Here is a 23310-nt window from a genome sequence, read left to right on the forward strand (position 1 = left end):
TATGTTCCCACACGTAGAACAGTTCAGTTGAAGTTTTGATGAGTACCCATAAGAATGAGAAGAGTTCACTTGTAATGTCAATGATTTACATTCATTACACGGTATAGATTTGAGGAGATTGTTCAGTGCAGACATATCAACAATCTTATAATTGGGAGAAACAGCAGTTTCTTTATTTTGCACAGACAAAATATTAGCATCAAGATTAATAACTGGATCAGAAATTGAAACTTCATCCGGCAGACGATTTCTTTTGAAATTATCAGACAAAACTTTCTTCCGTTTTGTTTGACGACCTTTTGGCTTTCGCCAACGTGCACTAATACTGTGCATTTTTAAAAACAAAAATAACGTTGGAATAACAAAAAATTAACGTATAAACACTAACAAATTATTATAAAACAAAAACGGTAACAGAAAATAACAATAGTAACGGAAAATTCAACAAATTTTTAGAACGAATATCAAATATGAGCGCTAGTAAGTTTCAGTTTGTAAACAAACAATCAAATAATGCTTTGCACAGTTGCAGTTAAAATTGTGTTGCCAACGTTCTCTTATCAGTGAGAAATATAATAATAAATAAATCTTGGATAGCCAAGAGAACAAAATGTGAAATTCAAGCTATCAGAAAAACGAAAGCATGGCAACAGAAAACGAAACCAGCTTCTTGACAGGCAGTGCAATGTAAACAAAGGGGCGTGGTCAAATACAAAAATAAGCATATATTCGTTATTTTTTCGTCAATTTACAAAATTTTTTTTGCAAAATGATCAGAAATTTACCAAGAATAGAAATACAAAAAAATCTGAAAATCGAAATTTTGAGCAAATTTTACAATTTTGAAACCCCCTTGTCGCCTTAAAGCAAATCTAAAATTTTATCCTATTTAAAAAATCTATTCTAATTTTCATAAGTCCCTACAGTAATTTTAGCGTGTGGAGGATATATTATATGAGTGGTAACCAATTTTATAAGTTTTTAAGTGGCTCTGTGGAGTACAATCAGTTCGTTAAATATTAACCGGTTAACGCCCAGCGTCATATATATCGGGTTGGAGGGAAAGTTCTGTCGTATTTTAAAGAAAATATTTGAATTCATTTATTAAAATATGCGTTTAATATTAATCAATTTTATATGCTTCGTTATTTGTTACAACCTGTTGCCATCTTTCAGGTAACCTGTGAATTCCTGTTTTGTAGAAGTTCTCGTCCTTAGAATTGAAATAGTCAGCAACTGCCTTAGAAACACTTACAAAAGACTTGAATTTTTTACCCGTTAGATAATTTTGCAGAGATCTGAACAGATAACAATCTGATGGTGCAATGTCAGGTGAATACGGTGGGTGACTAAGGATTTCCCATCCTAACGCATTCAGTTTTTGAAGTGTCACCATTGCAGTATGCGGGCGAGCATTATCGTGGTGGAACACTATTCCTTTTCTGGACGCTAATGTTGGCTTTTTTTCCTTGATAGCTGCTTTTAATTTATCTAGTTGATTGCAGTACAGAACCGTGTTGATGGTTTTTCCCTGTTTCTGCAACTCGTAGTACACTGGACCTTTTCTGTCCCACCACAAACAAAGCAGTACTTTTCGCTGATGGATACTTGGTTTTGGAACTGTTGCTGACGATGTTCCTGGTTTGCAGTAGGATTTTTTTCTCTTAATATTCTCGTAAAGATTCCACTTTTCATCTCCAGTAGCCAGCCTGTCCAAAAACGGCTCCACATTGTCTCTAATCAGATGTGATAAACACATTCTTACACGATCAGACAAATTCTTTTCCGTTATTTCATGTGGAACCCAAACACTTTGCTTTAACACAAACCCAAGAGATTTAATGTGATCTCCAACAGTTGTATGATGAATGCCAAATTCTTCTGCAATTTGTCGACTTGTTAAATGTGGATTATTTTCCAACATGGATTGCAAAACATCACTATTGATTGATGACAGAACTTTCCCTCCATCCCAATATATAGGACAGTTCCTTTTTTCAAAGACATTCATTGTGGTGGGAAACTTTTTTCAGCATTTTCATTTATCTGGGTGAATTAAAAGATTCTCAGATACCACAATGATTTAGTTATTTCTGATTAGATCTAGAATTATAAGAAGCAAGTATTTTTTGATCTATTAATGACTTTTTGAATGCCCTAACAGTAGAAAAACCAATTAATTTCGATAATATATTATACCACCTTTTCCAAAAAACCACTTCTTGTATCATTTCAATATATAAAGTCGGGACAAAACAGGTTAAGTTAAACTTCCGCGATGAAGCACTTTATATTATTCTAGTATATTCCTTTTTACAGTTTCTGATTTATTGAAAAAATAAATTATAGTTGCATATAGCTAAGAACAAAATGAAGCAGTCTGAAACACAGACTGTGCAATGAAAATCAAATTTATATATAATTGTTGTCGAACAGCTGGCCCACGTTTGAGTTACAACTACCAATATTCAATTCTGAAGCCTTGTAATTTTGAACCCATTTAAATAGACAGGGGAATTGCTGGGTAAAGTATTGGGAGAAACTTGTCTTCGTGAGGGAATTTTTTTGATGGAACCTAAGCATTATATAGATAGGACAACCATGAGAGCTCAAACGGTTAACCTGACGATAAGGGAATTCTAAACTATGATCCGTCTACCACTGGTGATATTTTACGTCAGCGCTGTGGTCAGAGCGAGCCGGGTCATCACCTCCTACATTAAGAAGCCTCCACACGGTCTTTTGTAAGTAATCCACGCAGACTATTTAAAAAGTGAACCAGTTGTGCGCATGAACCCAAAATCTTTTATTAAAGTAATTGAGAGAAATTCATCTTATATATTTGAGATTTGAATCTGTAGTGGTTGACAAGTGAGTAAGTCAAAACAATAACATTCATAAATAAAACAAATTTTTAGTCATATATTCGCTACCACTTTCTTATTTTAACTAGATTTTGTATTAAGTGACTCGTTCGGAAAGTGGATATCCTTCACAGTGGTCTGATCGGACTACCTATAAAAAACCGTGTGGAGGCTTTCAGCTCTAGGAGGCGTTGGCCGGGTACGACCTCTATCATTCTAAATTCCATGCAAACAATAACGATAAGTAAATATTTATCATTGGTTTATTTATTATATTCTAAATTTTTTTAAATTGCATGGTATAAAATTTTTTACATCATTAATATGATGTGGTAAACTTAAATACTATGCATTTTTTGACAGAACAAGTCAGATGTAATTCTTCTTTGTTAAGCGTCAAAAATATTTTTGCACTATAAGAGTTTCCTTATCTCCAATATAGGCGACTTAAATAAAATAAAATTTAAAAATTGAGTTATTGTCGTTTCTTTTCAAAGAAACTGTGTCTAGACAAGAATTAAACAATCATAGATGTTGTTGAAAATTAAGTTATATATATATATATATATATATATATATATATATATATATATATATATATATATATATATATATATATATATATATATATATATATATATATATATATATATATATATATATATATATATATATATATATATATATATATATATATATATATATATATATATATGTATATATATATATATATATATATATATATATATATATATATATATATATATATATATATTTGTTCCTTTTTATCAAATGATGATTTCTTGATTCTTGTAGAATTCATTGTTTTTCATTCTTATAAAAAAAAAAAGATAAAGAACTCATAAACATCATCATAAACTACAAAAGGCACTTTAGATTTGTATTACTTCATATATAAAAATTTTGAAGGAATTAGTATCATTTTACTTATTTTGCCTAAAAAATTAACTGTAAAAACTCTTTGTTTATTTTTAATTTAATTATTTTATTCCTTTCAATAACTAAAATATTTTTAAAATGTAATTCTAAATCAATTTAAATATTTATTAATTGATTAACTTAAATAATTATTGATGTAAATTGTAATTATTATTTCTTGAAAAAATTGATTTCTTGATTGTAATTATTATTTCTTGATAAAAAAAAAGGTTTTCAATATTTGAATGCTTTACGTTTTAAATCGATTAACCCTATGCATAGATAGAAACAAAAATGAATAATTCCGTAATAAATAATTTAATATTCAATGGCTTTTCAAAAGAAAAATGTTTCCTTTCTAACAGATGCCAAAAATCATTATTTGAAAAATTTATTTTGAGCACGTACAGTTAGAATCCAAGGAAAAAATTGCCTAGAAATTAAAACATAGAAAAATTCGATTTAATAAATAAAACATTCATATATTAGGATCGTTATTTACTTCATCTGTACTAATTAGTTTTGAAATTTGTTTTTACCGAATTTTGTATTTATCTATCTATCTATCTATCTATATATATATATATATATCTATATATATATCTATATATATATATATATATATCTATATATATATATATATATATATATATATATATATATATATATATATATATATATATATATATATATATATATATATATATATATATATATATATATATATATATATATATATGCTTATACGAAAAGCAAGTTTCTTTTGCAAAGGTCATGGTTCAGGAAACTGGTCCTTAACTTCCACCTTAAAACTACATGTTCCTCCCCTGATTTATAAGCATTTAAACGGTAAGAAAAAGGGAGATAATTTTCAAATTTTGCTCCAAAGGAAACTTGTTGTTATTATATTAATAAAATTTAACTGATTAATAATTTTCTAATAAGACACAGATTTAACAACAAGACAAATAATTTAGTAAATAAATAAATTTTTTGAATTACGAAAAAAAGAAAAATATTATAACATTTGAAGCATATCATGCACGTAGAATTTCTAAACAATCTTTACTGCACGCGCTAGCTGAGCAAAAACTTCTCACAAGGGAAACTAGGGAAGTGTGACTCGCCAATTTTGAAATAAACTAGGGGGATGTATGCCTTATAAGGAATAATTTTAGGGGGAAACATTCGTTTCGGCTCATAGAAGGTCCTGTGAGAGATAAAAAATAATTCAATATATAGAAAAATCGGTATTTATTACTTCAATGCAGACTATTAGTTATTGTAATCGTCTCATACTCCAATTAACTTTGTGGTACTTTCACGTACTATATAATGCATATTTATTGTCAAAATTGATTTCGAAAATTTTATATATCTGTAGTTTTTCAGAAAAACCTGTTAGGTTAATTTTAAAAAACAATTGACTTCAAATTTTTTTTAAAAAAACTTTCCAAATTAATTGGAGTATGTAAATGCAAATCAATTAATTAATTAATAATTAATTCAAAATTGATTAATAATTAATTAACAATTAATTTATAATTAGTTAATTTTCTAAATAATTTACTAATTAGCAAACTAATTAATTATCAAATTAATTACAAATTTATCGGATTATCAGACAATTACAATAACTAATAGTCTGCATTGAAGTAATAAAAAACGGATTTCTCTATACATTGAATTATTTTTTATCTCTCACAGGACCTTCTATGGACCGAAACGAATATTAATTAATTTATTAATTAGCAAATTAATTAATTATCCAATTAATTACAAATTAATTGGAGTATGAGACAATTACAATAACTAATAGTTTGCATTGAAGTAATAAAATACAGATTTTTTCTATATATTGAATTATTTTTTATCTCTCACAGGACCTTCTATGGGCCGAAACGAATGTTGCCCCCTAAAATTATTCCTCATAAGGCATACATCCCACTAGATTATTTCATAATTGGCGAGTCACACGTCCCTAGATTCCCTTGTCAGTTGGAAAGGTCACTGTTTCGATCAATTGTGGGAGATTTCAAATAATAAATAACATTTATTTACAAATAACACAGTCAAAGTTATTTCTTTTTATTTCCCTTTAGAAGTCTTTAAAATCGGAAGATAAATATTTCAAAATATAATACTATTTTATAATGGAATTTCTATTGCATGTATTTATATAATAAGAACATCTAATTAACAGGTGGAAACATTTAAAATAAGTTATAAGTAGGTACGTTGAACTTAATGCTGATTTATTTAGTTTAATTTTATTAATGAAGAGGGCACCACATGTAAAATCAGAAGTTTTTACAAGTGAATTTAATTTGACTATCCCAAGAGAAATACATATCGATAAATATCAATTTTATTAAGCCATTTGCCAACTGAGATTTTAGTGTCATTCAAATAAATTAGAATGACATTCAATTCATAAGAATGCATGCAATTAATAATCATAGTAATTCTTGTTGTATTATTCGAAATTTTTTACACTGCTTCGTAGGGTATTAGTGTTGGAAGTAATAATTTCAGTTTCATTCATAAATAAAAAAACAATTTTATGAATCAAACTGAATGTATTTTATGCAAGAAACAGTTATTTCAAAAGAGAAAAATTAACGATTGTGCATCTATATTTTGACTATTGTATATATTTGTATATATAATTTGACTATTGTATATATTTGTATATATAATTTGACTATTTTATATATTAACTATTGTATTATCTATATTTTGTCCTTCGCGCCTGAATATTTGAAAATTTTTGCCTAAAATTTTTTCTTTTGCTTCATATGACTGCTATAAAGATAATGTAGCATTGTTTTCATAAAATATTTATTAAAAAGTTTTTTATACAACTTTAATTATTGAGAGAAATAAAAAGTTTCGAAAAGAAAGCGTCGGAAACAAAAAAAAAATTATTTCGTAAAGCCTGTTGAAGTGAAACAATAACTGATGCTAGAGAGTCTTTATATCATCATTATCTACGTATAGAAAAATTTGTAAATTATTTGGACGCGAATTTTTTCAAAATTTTAATATTTTGTTAAATTTCTGAAAAAAATTATGGTCAAAATTGTTTTTACTTAGCCTATTTCCTAAAATATGCTAAAAAAATAAATAAATTATGCTCATAAAAGTAAAAGTAAATTAAAAAACATGTTTTCATAAATTTTCATTCGAAAGGTCGCGTGCCCCCTTAAAAAAAAGAAATTGCCATATACAGCAAAATAAAGTAACAATATGTCACAGGTGACGTTGACAAAATATCCAATCAGAGGTTTCAAAGTCTATTCTCAGTTTGATTAGTTGTAAGGGTTGAGCTTCTGCATCCCGAAAAGCCAAACTTGTCTTTTTTTCTTTCTTAAAACGGATAATTAAAAAAAAAAATTCAAACACCCACTACTAAATCACAAAATTGCACGCAGTATACATTTGTGAAACTTTCCATAATTAATATTCATTCATAAGAAGTAAAAGAACTAATGGCACTTTTTTAAAAAAAAATGCCGGGAAACAGGATGCCCATACAACTCCTGTTTTAATTAACGTAATTTGTCTATCTTGACTGACGTCATTGGTAGTTCCATGTAAGAGCTCGAAGATTTAAATGACCGTCATTACGTACAAAAATTCTTTGGGAACTTGATTATACATTAATGCTAATTGCAATTTAAAGCTGCTATTAAAACACAATGTCAAACTTTTCCTCTAATAATTTTTCCTTTTAACCATAATTATATTTCCAGCTCAGCGAAAAAGTTTCGTTAATTTAAATTAATTGTCCACTAGAAAGTGAAAATTTATTTTCTATTTAGATATTATAAATTATCACGATTTTGTACAATTTTATTCTTTACACGGATTAAAAATTAAAATTAATTAATGCAAAGGCATTTAGCAATATTGAGGTAAACCAAGTTATTTATTTAAAAAAAGTAATGTAGAAAAATGAATTGTTATTAACTATAACTTCTAAACATATTTCACAGCAGGAATTTTTGTATAATAAAAATTTATTAGGGTTAAAACTGCTTTGAATTAAGAAATAAGAAAACTGTAAGGCTTCGTTTGCAATAAACAATAGTTTTTTTAGAAATATTATGCAATTTAGGTTAATAATCGTCAGTTTCGGCAGTAAACTTTCATTCTTTTACATGTAAATTTACGTTTATTTGGCAAAACAAATTTCATAGATTTAAGTATTGAATAAATTAAACAACAATAATCCTACTTTTACAGTCCGTATGCGCTTTCCAAACTTTCTGTTTTCCAAAGTTTATAACAGAAATACTATTTTAATCCTTAAAATTTGCTTTTATTAACTGATTATATAGTTTAACATTGTGAGAAAATTTTATATTTTTATGTTTTGATGTATCTCTTGATTACGTATGATGTCTCGATTACGTAAATTTGATTAAAATATTCATATAAAAGGAATTAAATAGTATATATATACATATATACACTGAGTGGCGAAATTATTATGACCACCCCTTCAGTACGCTGTTGGGCCAACTTTTGTGCGTATTACTGCCTTAATTCGTCTGGGCATGGATTCTATGAAATGTTGGTAGGTGGTAGAAGGTATGCCAGACCATGCTCGCTGAACTGCACTTGCCAATTCCTGCAAATTTGATGGTACTGGATCCATCTGTTTGAGCGCCCGTTCAATTTCATACCACAAATTCTCAATTGGATAGAGATCTGGGGATTGTGCTGGCCAACGAAGCAAGTTAAGTTCTCCGTCATGCTCTTCGAACCATCTGAGGACAATGCTCGCTTTATGACGGGGAGCGTTGTCCTGCTGGAAGTATCCATCCCCGCCAGAGTACACCATTAACATAAACGGATGTACTTGATCTGCGATGATAATTAAATACCCTTGGGCATTAAGGTGTTCTGGTACGGGAATTAAAGGAACCATACGATACCAAGAGAACATTCCCCATACCATAACGTTGCCACCACCAGCTTGAAGTGTCGTGCAGTGCAGTTGGGGTCCATGCTTTCGTGCTGTTTTCTCCATATTCTCATCCTGCCATCTGCGCGATGCATTTGAAATCATGATTCATCGAACCACATGACCCTCTTCCAGTCATCTACTGTCCAATGTTTGTGCTCCTTTGCAAATTGGGGACGCCCGCGCTTATTTAAAGCAGACAGTAGAGGCTTACGAACAGCTCGTCTGCTTCCATACCCTATACGGCACAATGTGCGTCGAACATTCGGTTCAGAGACGTTCACAGTTGCTCCTTGATTAAGATCACTTGCAATTTCTCGCACTGTTGCTCTCCTGTTGCGCTGCACAACCCTGGCCAGCCTTCTCCCTGATCGAGCATTCAGTACCCTGTGACGATCACGAGTCTGACGTTGAGACCCGGTTTTTTGCTTGATTGTCCATTCTTTGTACACATTAACAACTGCTGCTCTAGAGCACTTCACAAGTGCAGCCGTTTTGCTGATACTCGTTTCGACACATCTCGCACCCATAATCATTCCGCGTTGAAATTCAGTTAAATCACTTTTCTTTCCCATATCTGAGCAAGCAACACAGTATAACCGATGACTCACTTGTCCAGCATTCCCGTGTTGTAGTTATCTTGCCCTCTAGCGGCAGCGCTGTGACGCAATAACTCATTTGCTTACAACTCTGAGGTGGTCATAATAATTTGGCCACTCAGTGTATATATATATATATATATATATATATATATATATATATATATATATATATATATATATATATATATATATATATATATATATATATATATATATATATATATATATATATATATATATATATATATATATATAACCCATAAAATCCGGACTTGGACCAAATGGTGCAATTCCACTTTTAAAAATAACACCATATATATTATTATTAATATATTTCTATACCGTCAAACTTTATTATTTGCCTATGAAGCTAAAAAAAACTTGTTTCAATTATAATTTAATATATTTTCTTAAAAATACATTTTAATTCCTAAAAATTATAATTTTTTGCATTCAAACATTTTAAACATGTCGGTCTTTTGATGCAGTACAAAATAAAGTAAAAAAATCTATATTAGCATAGCAAGATAAGGATAGTTATAAATGTGAGTTGTTAGTGAGACTTAATGCTTATTTTAAAGTGTTATATAAGTCATTGCTATTATTTTATTTTTCTTATATTATTTGAGGCATTGTGTATTGTTAATTGGATGTGCAGTAAAAAAAAAAAAATTAATAACAGATGATTTTTCTTTTTTGAAAAAAATATTTTGCTTTCTCCCACATTTTCGGGAAGTATAAACAATTATGGAAAAATATCAGTGGTGGTCCAATTATGCCAAGCGGAAAAGAGTGACAATCGTGTGAAAAATACTTTTAGGAACGAAGTGGTAGTTCATATTTGTTTATACCAAATGGATATTTCATTGTTGCTAAATTTTCTGTAAGAATTTGTCTGTGAAAATATCACTCTAAAATTTAACTAAAAATTTTCGCTGAGTGATTAGTTGTCATATGCATACCTGCCAACTTTTACACATTTGGCGTAAATTTTTTTTTTCATATTTAAAGTGGTAGTAAATATATACTATTTTTTCTTTTATAAACTTAATTTTTAAATGATTTTGATCACCACTATTCTTAAAAAAACTAAGCACATAAATTAATATGCGTTACTATCATGGCTGTCAGCTTAATTTTTGTCAAATACAACGTACATTTTTGCTTAAAATTGAAAATTTAATTCCATTTTAATACCACTGGGGAAAATGATAATGGAAGGGATTAAAAGTTGGCAGGTCTGCATATGTCATCCTACCTTCCGTTATTTCAAAATCGGACGGAAAAGAACTAATATTAATTTGATTATCATTGACGCATTTCGATTTTTATGAGGAAAATTACAAAACCCGTTAGCATTTTTATTTTATCTCTTGTAATGACTTTTATCCATTGATAGAAATAAATATATATTGAAGTCTATTTTCTTCAAAAGCGCTGAAATATTAAAATTCTCTTTGTGGTATATCTATCTCTGCGGATATGGGCCAATTTGATGCGATCGTAATTTAGATAAAATTTTGAGTAAACATGCAAACATCACATCAATAATAAAGAGGAATGTATCGACAAAACTTCGATCCGTTATCCGATATCGTTATCTGAAACAAGCGATAAACAACTGTTGCCGATAAGCAATAATAGAAAGAACAAACGCAGAATGTCAATTGATGTCAGAGTGTCAGATTTTGAAGGTTTCAGTTGGTTAGTTTGAGTATTGAAAAATAAAATACCAAATTATTTCATAGATATATATCTCATAGTTTTATTTTTTTTCTTATAGTATTTTGTATACAGAGATGCCAACTTGCTCCGCTTAGTGAAATATAATTTTCCAGTGGTAACGAAATTTAAGTTACTTTTAGTTTAGTATTTTTCATTTTAAGTAATTTATTCGCCACTGAATATCAAAAATTTTAAGTATCATATGAAAATGCAACGTTTTGCAATTGATTTACTGGCAACTTTTTTAAAAAGTAGGCGTAACAATCCTTCTGTAACGAATTTTACTACATAATTCGCTACCACATTATTAAAACTGTCTGTGTATATAGTATCTTATATATTATAAACTGCTTCGGACTTGCTAAAATAATTTAAAAAAAGTAAATATCTACTAAGTAAATTTGGCAAACATGAATGGTGAATTATATAAGCCTACGAATTATTTAGAAATTGAGGGGATAAAAATCTACTAAATTGAATTAATTAAACCAAGAATCACAATAGATAAATTACCACTTTAAAATATATATTTGCTGTCCGGAGCAAGTTGGCTTCTCTGCTCTTGCTGTAGCCTTTTTTTCAAGTTAGTAAGTCACAAGATATGCTGCATTTGCCTACGGAAATATAAAACGAAATACATCCAAAACATTAAAATAGTACAACTCAAAAACAACTCGTTTGCAGTTATTTGTATCTTTTAAAAAAAATGTTTTTAATACGTTATTATTTTATTTTGACTTTTCGTTTATTATATAAGTTTTAATGTTAAATTAAATATTTTAGAAACTTGCGTATGCTAAAAATAAAAATTAAAGAATAGGTAACTAAGAATACCACGTAATTTATTCCACTTCTAATGCCTTTAAAAGTTTCTGAAAGGAATCTCTTTCACGATACATTAACGGATTAAAATGTATCGTGAAAACTAATTAGAAATCATTCAAGCATACTCTTAAAGTAAGAGTATAATAATTTTCTATACATTTAAAAGAAAAAATAAACTTTTGTATCTAAAAAAGAACAAACTCTTTTCTTTAATGCATAATCGATATTATATACATGCCTCTATGTTAAATAAGAATATAAAAATTTTGAAAATCTCAAAATTATTGTCATTTTTTTACTTCAAACGATTATTATCTTTAAAATTTTATATAGTTTTGAAAACTCTCTAAGAGGCAGGGTCGACACGAGTCTTGGAAAGTTGTAGTATTTTTAATTATTTCTCGTTAAAGTCTCAAAGAAATTCTTTATTTTAAGGATTTTATTTTATCGTTTGAAGAGCTGTGGTGGCTCAGGGGATAGAGCGTTTGCCTATCAATCAGGTTAACCGGGTTCAACTCCAAACAATTGCTGGTCGATTCGACTTCCGCCCCCAGCTCGGACCGACCACAGTGCTGACGTAAAATATCTTTAGTGGTAACTGGTTCGCGTGTTAGACTCCTTTTACTGTCAGGCCAACCGTGGGAGATTTTCGTGGGTTAACTCTCCATGTAACGCAACTGCGGGTAAGTTTCATCCATATGTCCACCTCGGTACCAGTAAAGTTTAAAATCTGTTTGTATTTATGAACATGTAAGTCTAGGAGGTTGAAGGGTAGAATCGTTTCGTTCAATCCAATGAGCCGTGGTGGCTCAGGGGATAGAGTGACCATCTAATGAGGTGAACCAAGTTCGAATCCCAGTGTTGGCTGGTCGATAAGAATTCCGCACTCAGCTCGCACAGGCCACAGTGCTGACATAAAATATCCTCTGTGGTGGACGGATCATGGGTAGGAGTCTCCTTGTCGTCAAGCTAACCATGTGAGTCTTTCGTGGTTTCCCTTTCCATGTAACGGAAACGCGGGTAAGTTCCACCAAAAAGCCCTCCACTAAATGCAAATTCCTCCCAATACTTGATCCAGTAATTCCGTTGTACTCTGGATTGGGTTCAAAATTACAATGTCAAGAAGTTGAATAATAGTAGTAGTAAGCCTAAAATTCGGTCGGCTGTTCAATGACGGTTATAAAATAAAATAAATACAGTTAAAAAATTGGTTAGGCACAATTCACATTTAGGTATATTTTATTTACAAAACAACAAATAATGGTGGTCGCAAATGCATTCAATGATCAAGGTTTACCTCAATCCCTTTTACCAAGATTAAAATTTCTAAAATTGACTCACTTTAGCCGTATTGTGTTTCATGTCAATTTAATCGGACGGTTCATTTTATCAAAATGAAAAAAAGTGATAGCATAGAAATTTTATTGCTGGAATTTATTTTGAAGAAATAACATAGCTTTGTCTACCACTATATATTGCTGATATAAATATTTGAGTTTTGGTTCACAGAAATTTCCTTAAAATAACAGAAATCTGTACTTTGATTCAGGTTTGCCAAATGCTTCACTTTTGGCAAACAAAAAGAAGAATGAACTCAAATGAAAGCAGGGGTGAAAGCGAGACGGAAAAGAGGAAAGGCTGGTAGTAAAACCATTTCATTTATAACTAGTTATCGGGAGGAGTTAACTTATTCTTTTTAAAACAATTCAACAATATCTACTATATCCCTGGAAAATAAGCAGTTTCATATATAGACTAAAATTATAAAAGAAATCTTGATAGTTACAGATATTTTATTTTTCTCAAAAAAAATGCTAAAATGAAATGTCTTTCGCACCAGTTTTTGCTCTTTTCCGTCTTGCTATATAAGGGCTTTCAGCCATGAATGAAAGCCCAATTACGCTAAAAACAGTACTGAAACTAAATCTTTCTGAATTTTGCTTTTTTTGTAAAGCTAATTTTACTAACATTTTGAAAGGCTCAATAAGAAATAATTGAAAATAAGTGATATGATAAATGAATATTTTGATTATTTAAATGCAGTGTTGGAGAACAAAACTTTAAATAAAATTTACATACCCAAAAATCAACATATATTCTTCTATTAGAAAAACTATTTCCACTAAGCGTAGCAAGTTGAAATCCCTGTTGATATTAACAGATATTTCTTCCCAATGCCCATACCCTCCAACTTATGAGGATTTTGAAAATAATTCTTTCTAGTGGTAGCGAACCAAAGTAGAAATTTTTAAAGCAAATGGATCTCTCATAAAACTTTTATCAGAACTTAAGAATCTAGCCATATGGCCTGCACTTTTATAAGTAATAGTGGACAAGTTACGCTAAAATTAATTTTTTTTGAATATTAAGACATTAATTTTGATACCGTCAGAAAAGAAGATTTCTGAAACTACGGAAATTCCGTAGCAGTTGGAGGGTATGCAATGCCCATCAAGATAACGTCTTTCGGGTATCAAAAGGAAAAAATTTTTGGTCATTTTCTCAGAGGCACCATATTATGTGGGCTAACGTTGCTCCCACAAATAGAAGAGAAGATAGTTCAGAGAAAAGAAGGAAATAACATCCATGCCTTATTCGGGATTCTTACCAGCTATGTATCTGACCTGAGCACTATACAGTCCCGGTTGGCTTTATAAAAAATATAACTACTAGAAAAATTTAACTTTTTTCTTGTAGGTATTATATTTTTCATATATATGAAGGGGCTTATATATGTATAAGGTGGCTGGGTATTAATAGGTAAATAAGCCAATATGATGTCGAATTAATTAATATTTTATTCGAACAAAGTTATGTTAGGATAAAATCTACGACATAGAAAAATGTTGTCTATCGTGGAAATTTCGGGACAACGGTTTGAAATCGCCACTACTTATAATACATAAAAAGAGTTATCTCAATATCCTAAAACAGAACCAATTAATACTCTTCAACGAAACCATCCCAATAGTCAACGAACCAAATATCTTGGATTAACTTTCAACCGGAAATTAAACTGGAATGATGATATACAGAATATTACAAAGAAAGCACAAGCAGTCTGCAAGAAACTATAACGCTTTCTCTACAACTTAAATTGAAACTGAAACGTTTATTATACCTGTTTATGATCAAACTAATTTTAACATATGCATCTCCTGCCTAGGCTAATATATCTCCATCTTTAACCCTTTCGCGCCGACTGTCACAAATACGTGACAGAAAAAAACCGTATCAATCAGGGTAAAAAGATAAAACTGGTAATCAAAGTATTTCTTTAGCAGTTTATTTGTGGGCGGAGTTATAATTGTTTGATTTATTTAATTCACCATTACTTTGTTCAAAATAAAACTATTTAGTTATACTTTGAATTAACATTGATTATATATATGATTAAACTAACAATAAGTAAAATAAAAGCAAAGTAAGTCTGTCAAATTAAGCAAAGACTACATTTAAGTTACCGTTTTTTATTTAATTGCAACTTGATTCAGATTTTGTACGAATGCTTTTCTGAATCACCCGTCCCCAAGGGGTTAATTAACAAGCTTAACACGTTGAATGCAATGGGGGTCCTCAATGACCGGCACTGAGTTCGTTTGTAGCTCCACGGGGGTCACCGGTGACGGATGAAGCCAAAATTATTAGAAACACATAATTCCAGTAAATTTTTAATGCTCTTAATTTTTTTTTATATTATTATTGTTACTAAAATGGTTTGAAGAAATTAATGCAATGTAGAACACAAAATTAATTTCATTTATATACACAGAGATGCCAATTTGTCCGGGCAGCTAATAAATATATTCAAGTGGTAGTTTATTAATTGTGATTCTTGGTTTAATAAATTCAATTTAGTAGATTTTTATCCACCCATATTTCTAAACAATTCGTAGGCTTATAAAATGCACCACTTTGTTCAGGCATGTCATGTTAAACCTTTTCAAAAACTAGCAAAATCTGTCTAATATTTGCAAATTTAGTTTGTAGAAGGGCAATTCCATGAAAAGGGGGAAAAGCATTGGAAAATTCAAATAAGAATAATGTTATTATTTTGGATGTTTTATGAATTAGAAAGGTTTGAAGTTTGATAATTTATCATAATTTTTTTTGAGAATTTAGTTTTTTAGTATTGGCAACCCAGTGAACATTGGCATTTGCTTGTTCTGATTTGGGTGAAGAACATGGTCAGATTTTGAAAATCAGTAAGTTAACATTATTTTCATTTCAAAATGTTTCAAAGAATAAATATTGTTTATTACACTTAATAGAAATATTGTGCAGTGTAAAAATAAGTTTTTGTTGTTAAATTCACTTACTTATATAAATTTCAAATAAGCATTATTGCATGTAACGTAAGTTACCAAAAACTAGGAAAAGTTTGTATGTGTAAAAAAGATCAAGTGATACAAAAGTAGGAATAATATTTTTTCTTTCTTAGAGGCTAGCACTAAATAAGCAGCAATAGTTTTCTTTTCAAATATTACTTATTTATTGTTTTGTGTACTATTCAATATGCGTAACGTAAGTTACTGACATGCATGTAATGTAAGTTACCAATCTGAAATGAGTCTATTTCTCTTGAAAATTGGTATATAAACTAAATAAGATGTATCCAATTACAATACCAAAGTTTAAATAAATAAACACTGCCTTAAGATATTAATTTTATTGAAAATACTTGCATTAACTTATTTAATTGGATGTTGGCATTCATATGTTTTCAAAATTGGACGAAATCTCTCGACAAGCACCAGGAGTTAAGGATGTGATTATAATTCGAAATGCTAATGGTGGTGAAAAGAAAGTACAAGCGCGGCATCTTCTTCATTCAGTTCGAGAAATGCACTAAATGTTTATCGAAAAAATTCAGAATCCAAAATTGGAAAAACTAAGTTCTTTGATCTCCGTCCAAAGCATGTCTTGCTTAGTATCAAACTCCCAAGAAATGTTTGTCTTTGTAAGTATCACGAAAACTTCAGATTGGCTACTGAAGCCTTCAGCAAATTCTATAATGTTCCATCTTTCGAAATTCTTCAGATATTTATTTTCATGCTCAGAAAAAACAGATGAGTGCTGGTCCAGAGAATATGAAACTTGTTCTCATCAACTTGAAGATTCGCTAAACAAAATAACCCAAAAAGAAAACCTAAATGATTTGAATTGTTATGTATGGAAGGAAGATGATGCTGGCCAACTGAAAAAAAATTTAGAAGAAGGAAATTCAGAATATTTGTCTGAACACATAAAGAACATGAAGCCACAGTTTCGAAACCATGTTAAAACCAAGCGTGAACAATCGCTTGCTAACAGATGGCAAGTCCAAGCTGCAACGTTATCATCATTCGATAAGGACACTTCAATCATTCAGATAGATTTCGAAGAAAATTATTCGTGTGAATACCAAGGCGCTGGACCGCTCACTGGACGAAGAAGCAAGTCTGTATTTTCACCATATCAGCATGGTACTCCAGAAAGCATCATTCTATGGCCTTCATAAGTAATGATTTAGATCACACTAAAGAAACGGTAGTGCCATATATGGATTACATTTCGGAAAATTTGCCACTGGATATCAAAAATGCTTACATCTGGCCAGATGGGCCAAGCAGCCTGTTCAAGAATCGATATAAAGTTTCGGTCTTACATGTTCTAGAGCTTCATCATGGGAAAAAATTGATGTGGAATTATTTTGCCACGTCACACGGCAAAGGTCATGTTGATGGGACAAGTGGATCTATTGAAAGGAGTGTAAGAAATGTCGTATTGAGAAGAAAACATATTGTCACCAATGCCTCTGAGTTTGCGGTAGCAACACAAGAGCATTTAACAAAAATAAATGTGGTAGAAATCACACCAGAAGATATTAAGAAGCGTCAACAAAAGTTACATCTTTCCAGTCTATTCTCAAAAGCTCCATGATTAAAAGCATTAAGCAGATCAACCTCTTAAAAGTACAAGAAGGCATACCAGAAGGGTTTCTTAGTGAAAGATGTTGAGAAACAAAATGAGGAATGCAAAATAAAATCTGGGGATTGGTATACGATTAGATACGAGGACATGTTGTATCCTGGTGTGGTAATGTCTGTTGAAGAGCAAGAATTTAAAGTCTATGTAATGGCTGCAGTGGGAATCTATTGGAAATAGCTGGAAAAAAGAGATGGAATATTCTGCCAGAAAGAAAACATGGTGAAAAGTATTGAGCTCCCTGTACTAGTTAATAACAGAGGATATTATAAGTTTGCACAGTAATGCGTGAATCAAGTGTGTAAATCAAAAATTTCTTCATGTACACTTTTTCTCCCTTGCACTATACTGTTTAAATATCCTAATTTGCATTTGTACATTATTGGAATAAAAGTTTGATACAAAGTGAATTTCGTAACGTAAGTTACTGTAACGTAAGTTACCCATTTAAAAAATCATATTTAATTTAACTTTTGAAATAAAATTTTAAATCTAGGCATAAGAAATATTTAAACATGTCAGAAAAATGATACATATAATCTTAATCAATTAACATTTGTATAAGAACAGAATTTTGCCTTCAAGCATATTGCAAATTTTTGCAATTCCTTTTTTGGTAACGTAAGTTACCACACTAATTTTAGGTTTTAACACTGTTTAAAATGAAAAATATTAATTATTTTAATTAGGTTCCCGTTGGTTTTGATTGTAATTTTAAGAAATCACTTTATTTCAATATGTGTATTAGTATTATTTGTTTGTTTCTAAGCTCTCAGTGCAATAAAATTTCTGTGAATGTAACGTAAGTTACCGTGGAATTGCCCAGAAATGTACCGTTTGGCCAGATGGGTAAACCATGTAAAATTAGCTTGGCATTCAACGCGTTAATATACGCCAAGACAAAATCCTACGTAAACTCATCAATGCTCAAAGGTTTATCCGTAACAAAGATTTTAATAAAGACCTCAAAATTGATCCTGTCGATTATTATATTACCAAATTAAATTCTAACCTTTTTGTTAAGGCGTCCAAGTGTGAGGCCGCCAATTTCAACGAAATTTTTCTTTTCGAAAATCTGACAGAATGCCGCTTAAAAAGATCCATAGCAGCATTCAACGACGCCTCCTTTTCTGAATACCAAAATAAGTAAATGACGTATGTATATCACCTGTGTATGTTTATCATTTTATAGATATGAATTTTAGCGACCCAAAAAACTTTACACTGTTTATTACTCTATTTGTAGCATTGTGAATGAATGACCAAATTGTTTTTTCTACATTGCTTGTATTTTTATGATGAATGGGAAAAGGGCCGAGGGTTGTCCGAGTTGCTCAATTAACAATATTAGTTCAGTTAAGCAACCATTGTTTTGTATACAAAAATGAGCTAAAGTAAGTTGATTCGCAAAGAAAGTATTCAGAGACGCAAGTTTTTCTGGACAGTGGATAAATATTTTGGAGTGGTAGTCTTTTAATGAAATTCTGATGCCGTCCCTGCCAAAAAAGTGACTTTTCCCGCAATTGAAGGGACGAGACGTAGGGGACGACCACCTGCAAGATGGATAGACGACGTTGAAAAGGACCTCAAGCTATTGGGAGTCAACCGATGGCAGGCCGTCGCACCGGACAGGGCCAGATGGAGGAAAATCTGCGAGTCAGCCTTGGCCAGTGAAAGGCTGTTGCGCTTATGAAGAAGAAGAAGAAGTCTTTTAATGTATGTTTCATGGATTTGTCAATTCGGTTTAAAGAATCTTACTCACCATTACTCCTAAATAAAAAAAAAACTTATATGATAAGACACTTTATTATAATCACGCAGTGTTGAGCATTTAAAAAAATTGAGAAAATTAATCGAATATATGCAAATTTAGTTAGTTCTCGACCGCTGTTTTAAGTAATTGTCAAATCTGGAGCTGCTGGCATCCTTGCGTACTTATTACGATAGCGCGAGCGAATGAAATTTTCAATCGAAATTTGCTGTTCCCGCAAAAGTTAAGTAAAAGAAAATGAAACGACTTTTATTTATTTATCACATATTATGCGTGCCTCTTAAAATGAAACCTTACTTCATTTGGATAAAAAATAATTCAGAAGGATACGTTTTATTCCCTCAATGTAATTTAAGCCAGTACATTGTGGGCATACCATCAATTAATCTTCTGATTATTTAATTTATATACTTATAACAAATATGGAGAATAAATACTTTCACCAATTTTTAAATTCTGGTCTATTTAATAAAGAAAACACTTTTTAAGTTTTATCATAAACAGCAAGAGACCGCAGATACCCAGTTTTAGGATCAAGATTAAAAATATTATGTCATAAAAAGCTAATTATTAATACATACACTTATGCCAAAAATATATAAGTTAGAGATCTTGAATTGCGTCAGATGAAATTTTTAATTTTAAAGTTCATATTATTTTTTCAAGAAAAAACTAATCACAGCTGCCTCAAGAAAATTGATCAAAAAAAACAAAGAGACGTGAGAAAATTAGCAATTTAAAAACTAAATAACCCGAAATCAATTTGTTTCCAAAGAATTGGTGCAAACATACATCCATTTTTTCATTACTTTTCTTGTGCTCTCAGATTAAAAATCTTTTCTGGCGTACTGCTCTTAATTTAGAAAAAATAAATTGGAAAAAAACGAATATTATTTTTACTTGTTTTTACTAATCAATAAAACTAATTAAATGTGATGTTTCACCGATTTTAATTAGTAAGCTTCATTTTTCAGTTCGAGAAGTTTTTTCTTCTTAAGTTAGCATTTATTTCCTTATTTATTTTATGAAACAAATAACTTATTGAATTTAAAGTATTCACATTAAACTCATAAGGGCCATGTTTCGATGTCAGTGTCAGAATAGGTCCTTTTCTGTAGGAATGTAAATATGTACTTGCAAAGTAATTTAATAAATAGGGTGACCAGATGTTTTCGGGCAATTCCGGGGACACTCATCTCTACCCTCCCCCCACCAATTTCATCGACAGAAAAAATTGGAAAAAAAAATTTGATCATTTATCTTAAAAAATATTTATTTCTTTTCGTTTACATTTTTCTTATAATTTAGTATATAAATTATATCGTTAAAATCGTGATCATAACATTTTTACACAATTTTAAAATCTGTTAACAAAACAATTGTATTGCTTTTAAAATTATACTACTTCTAAACACCGTATTTTTCTGAAGAATGAATCTTCTTTAAAATTTCAGGATTTTTTTCGAGTAATTGAGAAAATATGTCACAAGAAAAATCAAAATTAATCAGTACAGATAAAACCACTTACACTGTATTCACATCCATTCGCGATTTTTCTTTTGTACAATAGCATACCTGCCAACTTTTAATCCCTTCCATTATGATTTTTCTCAGTGGTATTAAAATGGAATAAGAATTTTAATTTTAAGCAAATAAATACGTTGTATTTGAAAAAGCTTAAGCTGCCTACCTACCATGACGGTAACCAGGGGTGAAAGCGAGACGGAAACGAGGAAAGGCTGGTAGTAAAACCTTTCCAGTTATAGCTAGTTTTGGGGAGGAGTTTACTTATTCCTTTTTTAAATTTTTCAACAATATCTACTTTATCTTGGAAAAGAAGCAGTTTTATATATATGCCAGAATTATAAAAGAAATCTTGATAGTTACAGATATTTCATTTTTTTCGAAAAAAATGCTGGAATGAAATGTTTTACGTACCAGGTTTTTCTCTTTTCCGTCTTGCTATATAAGGGCTTTCACCCATGACGGTAACGCATATTAATATATATATGCTTAAGTTTTTTAAGAATAGTGGTGATGAAAATTATTTAAAAATTTAAATTGTAAAAGAAAAAAATAGTATATATTTACTACCACTTTAATTATAAAAATAAAATTTTACGCCAAATGCGTAAAAGTTGGCAGGTATGCGATAGTTATTTATGCGCGAAAATACCCGTTCTACAGGCGCATTGCTGCTTGGCCAGCACATTGCAAGCTCAACAATTCTTTTGATATTTGTAAATGGTATAGTGTTTTTTTGAAAATAATTGTTTATTTCGCGCCATTTGTCTGTTATGTGTACGGATTGGTACCATTTATTGTCTTTTGAATCCAAATAACCTTCAAGATAAGTAAACTCGTCAAATAAATCGTCGGAATTAGCATTCAAAATTGTACATTTTGCGGAGAGAGACAGAACTGCCTCGTCGAATTCAGACCGTGAAGGCTCACATTCTAAAAGAAGGCACTTCAAATCAAACATATCATCGTTGTTATCGTTCCAAGCTTCTAAATATGAAATCGCAGCTTCATAGAATTCTTTCGACGTTTCGAAATAAGAATCTTCAGTAATGATATTCTCAGCAATCAATTTAGTCAATTCAGGTTTTACAACAAGTGGAACAAATTTGGCATTCTTTCGTGCTTTCAATTTAAATATCAAATCCTGGACAACCGTTCCAGATTCAATAACACATTTGTCATCGCTTTCAATTTTCAAGATGCTCTGATTAAAAATTGCAGCATGCGAATGCGCAAAAAACAACCATAACTCGGTTGTTTCACTCTCAAAATAATTCTTCAAGATTTTTGCGCACTTTTTTTCAGACAACATAAATTCTCTAAGAGATGACCACTCACTCAATTGGATAAATTTTAAGAATTCTTTCTACAGCAGGAAGTAATGTCAACCACCTAACATGAATGTGTCCTAAAATTTGATGATATTCTTGGTCAGCATACTCACAAAATTCTTTCAGTCTTTCAATTCGGACTGTGTAAATTTTAAAATAACTAAAAAGTTTAGATACCATAACTTCAATATCTACAGGCAAACAATCAAAAGCAGTTTTAGCGCCATTATGTATAATATGCTCATTACACCCAAAACCAAAAATATCTCTTCCTAACTCAGTTTGAAGTTTAGTATAAACATTTTCTGTTCCTCTTCTTAACAATCCTCCAAAATTAGTGTTAGTATTATCCGCAGACAAACCAGCCATTTTATCCTTCAATTGGAACTCGAATAGTGTGTTTAATATTTCTGAAGATAAAATCTTTGCAGTTTCTCCTTTAATTTCATTTAGTGATACAAGTTTATTATTAATTGGATCTTTAGCACAGTCCCACTGAAAATACCGCACTAAAATAGGAAGTAATTTTACATGATTGTGATTAGAAGTATCGTAAGATATTGTTACAAATTGAACAGACTGTAAATCTTTCATCAATTCAAGAAATGCCCACGGAGAAAAAACATTGACAGCTCTTCGCATTTTGTTCGGGCACAAGAAAATTTCTTGTCTACAAATTTCTTCTGTAAATTTGAAGTACAGTCCATGCTGCGAAACGATTGGTTGTGACGAATGGTGTGAAATGCAAGCGTTCCTTCATATGTTGCTAAGTCAAACTCTTCTTTGGATG

Source organism: Parasteatoda tepidariorum, chromosome 5 (genome assembly GCF_982258835.1).
Source record: "Parasteatoda tepidariorum strain Cologne lab strain chromosome 5, Ptep-v5.0, whole genome shotgun sequence".
NCBI classification, from domain to species: domain Eukaryota; kingdom Metazoa; phylum Arthropoda; class Arachnida; order Araneae; family Theridiidae; genus Parasteatoda; species Parasteatoda tepidariorum.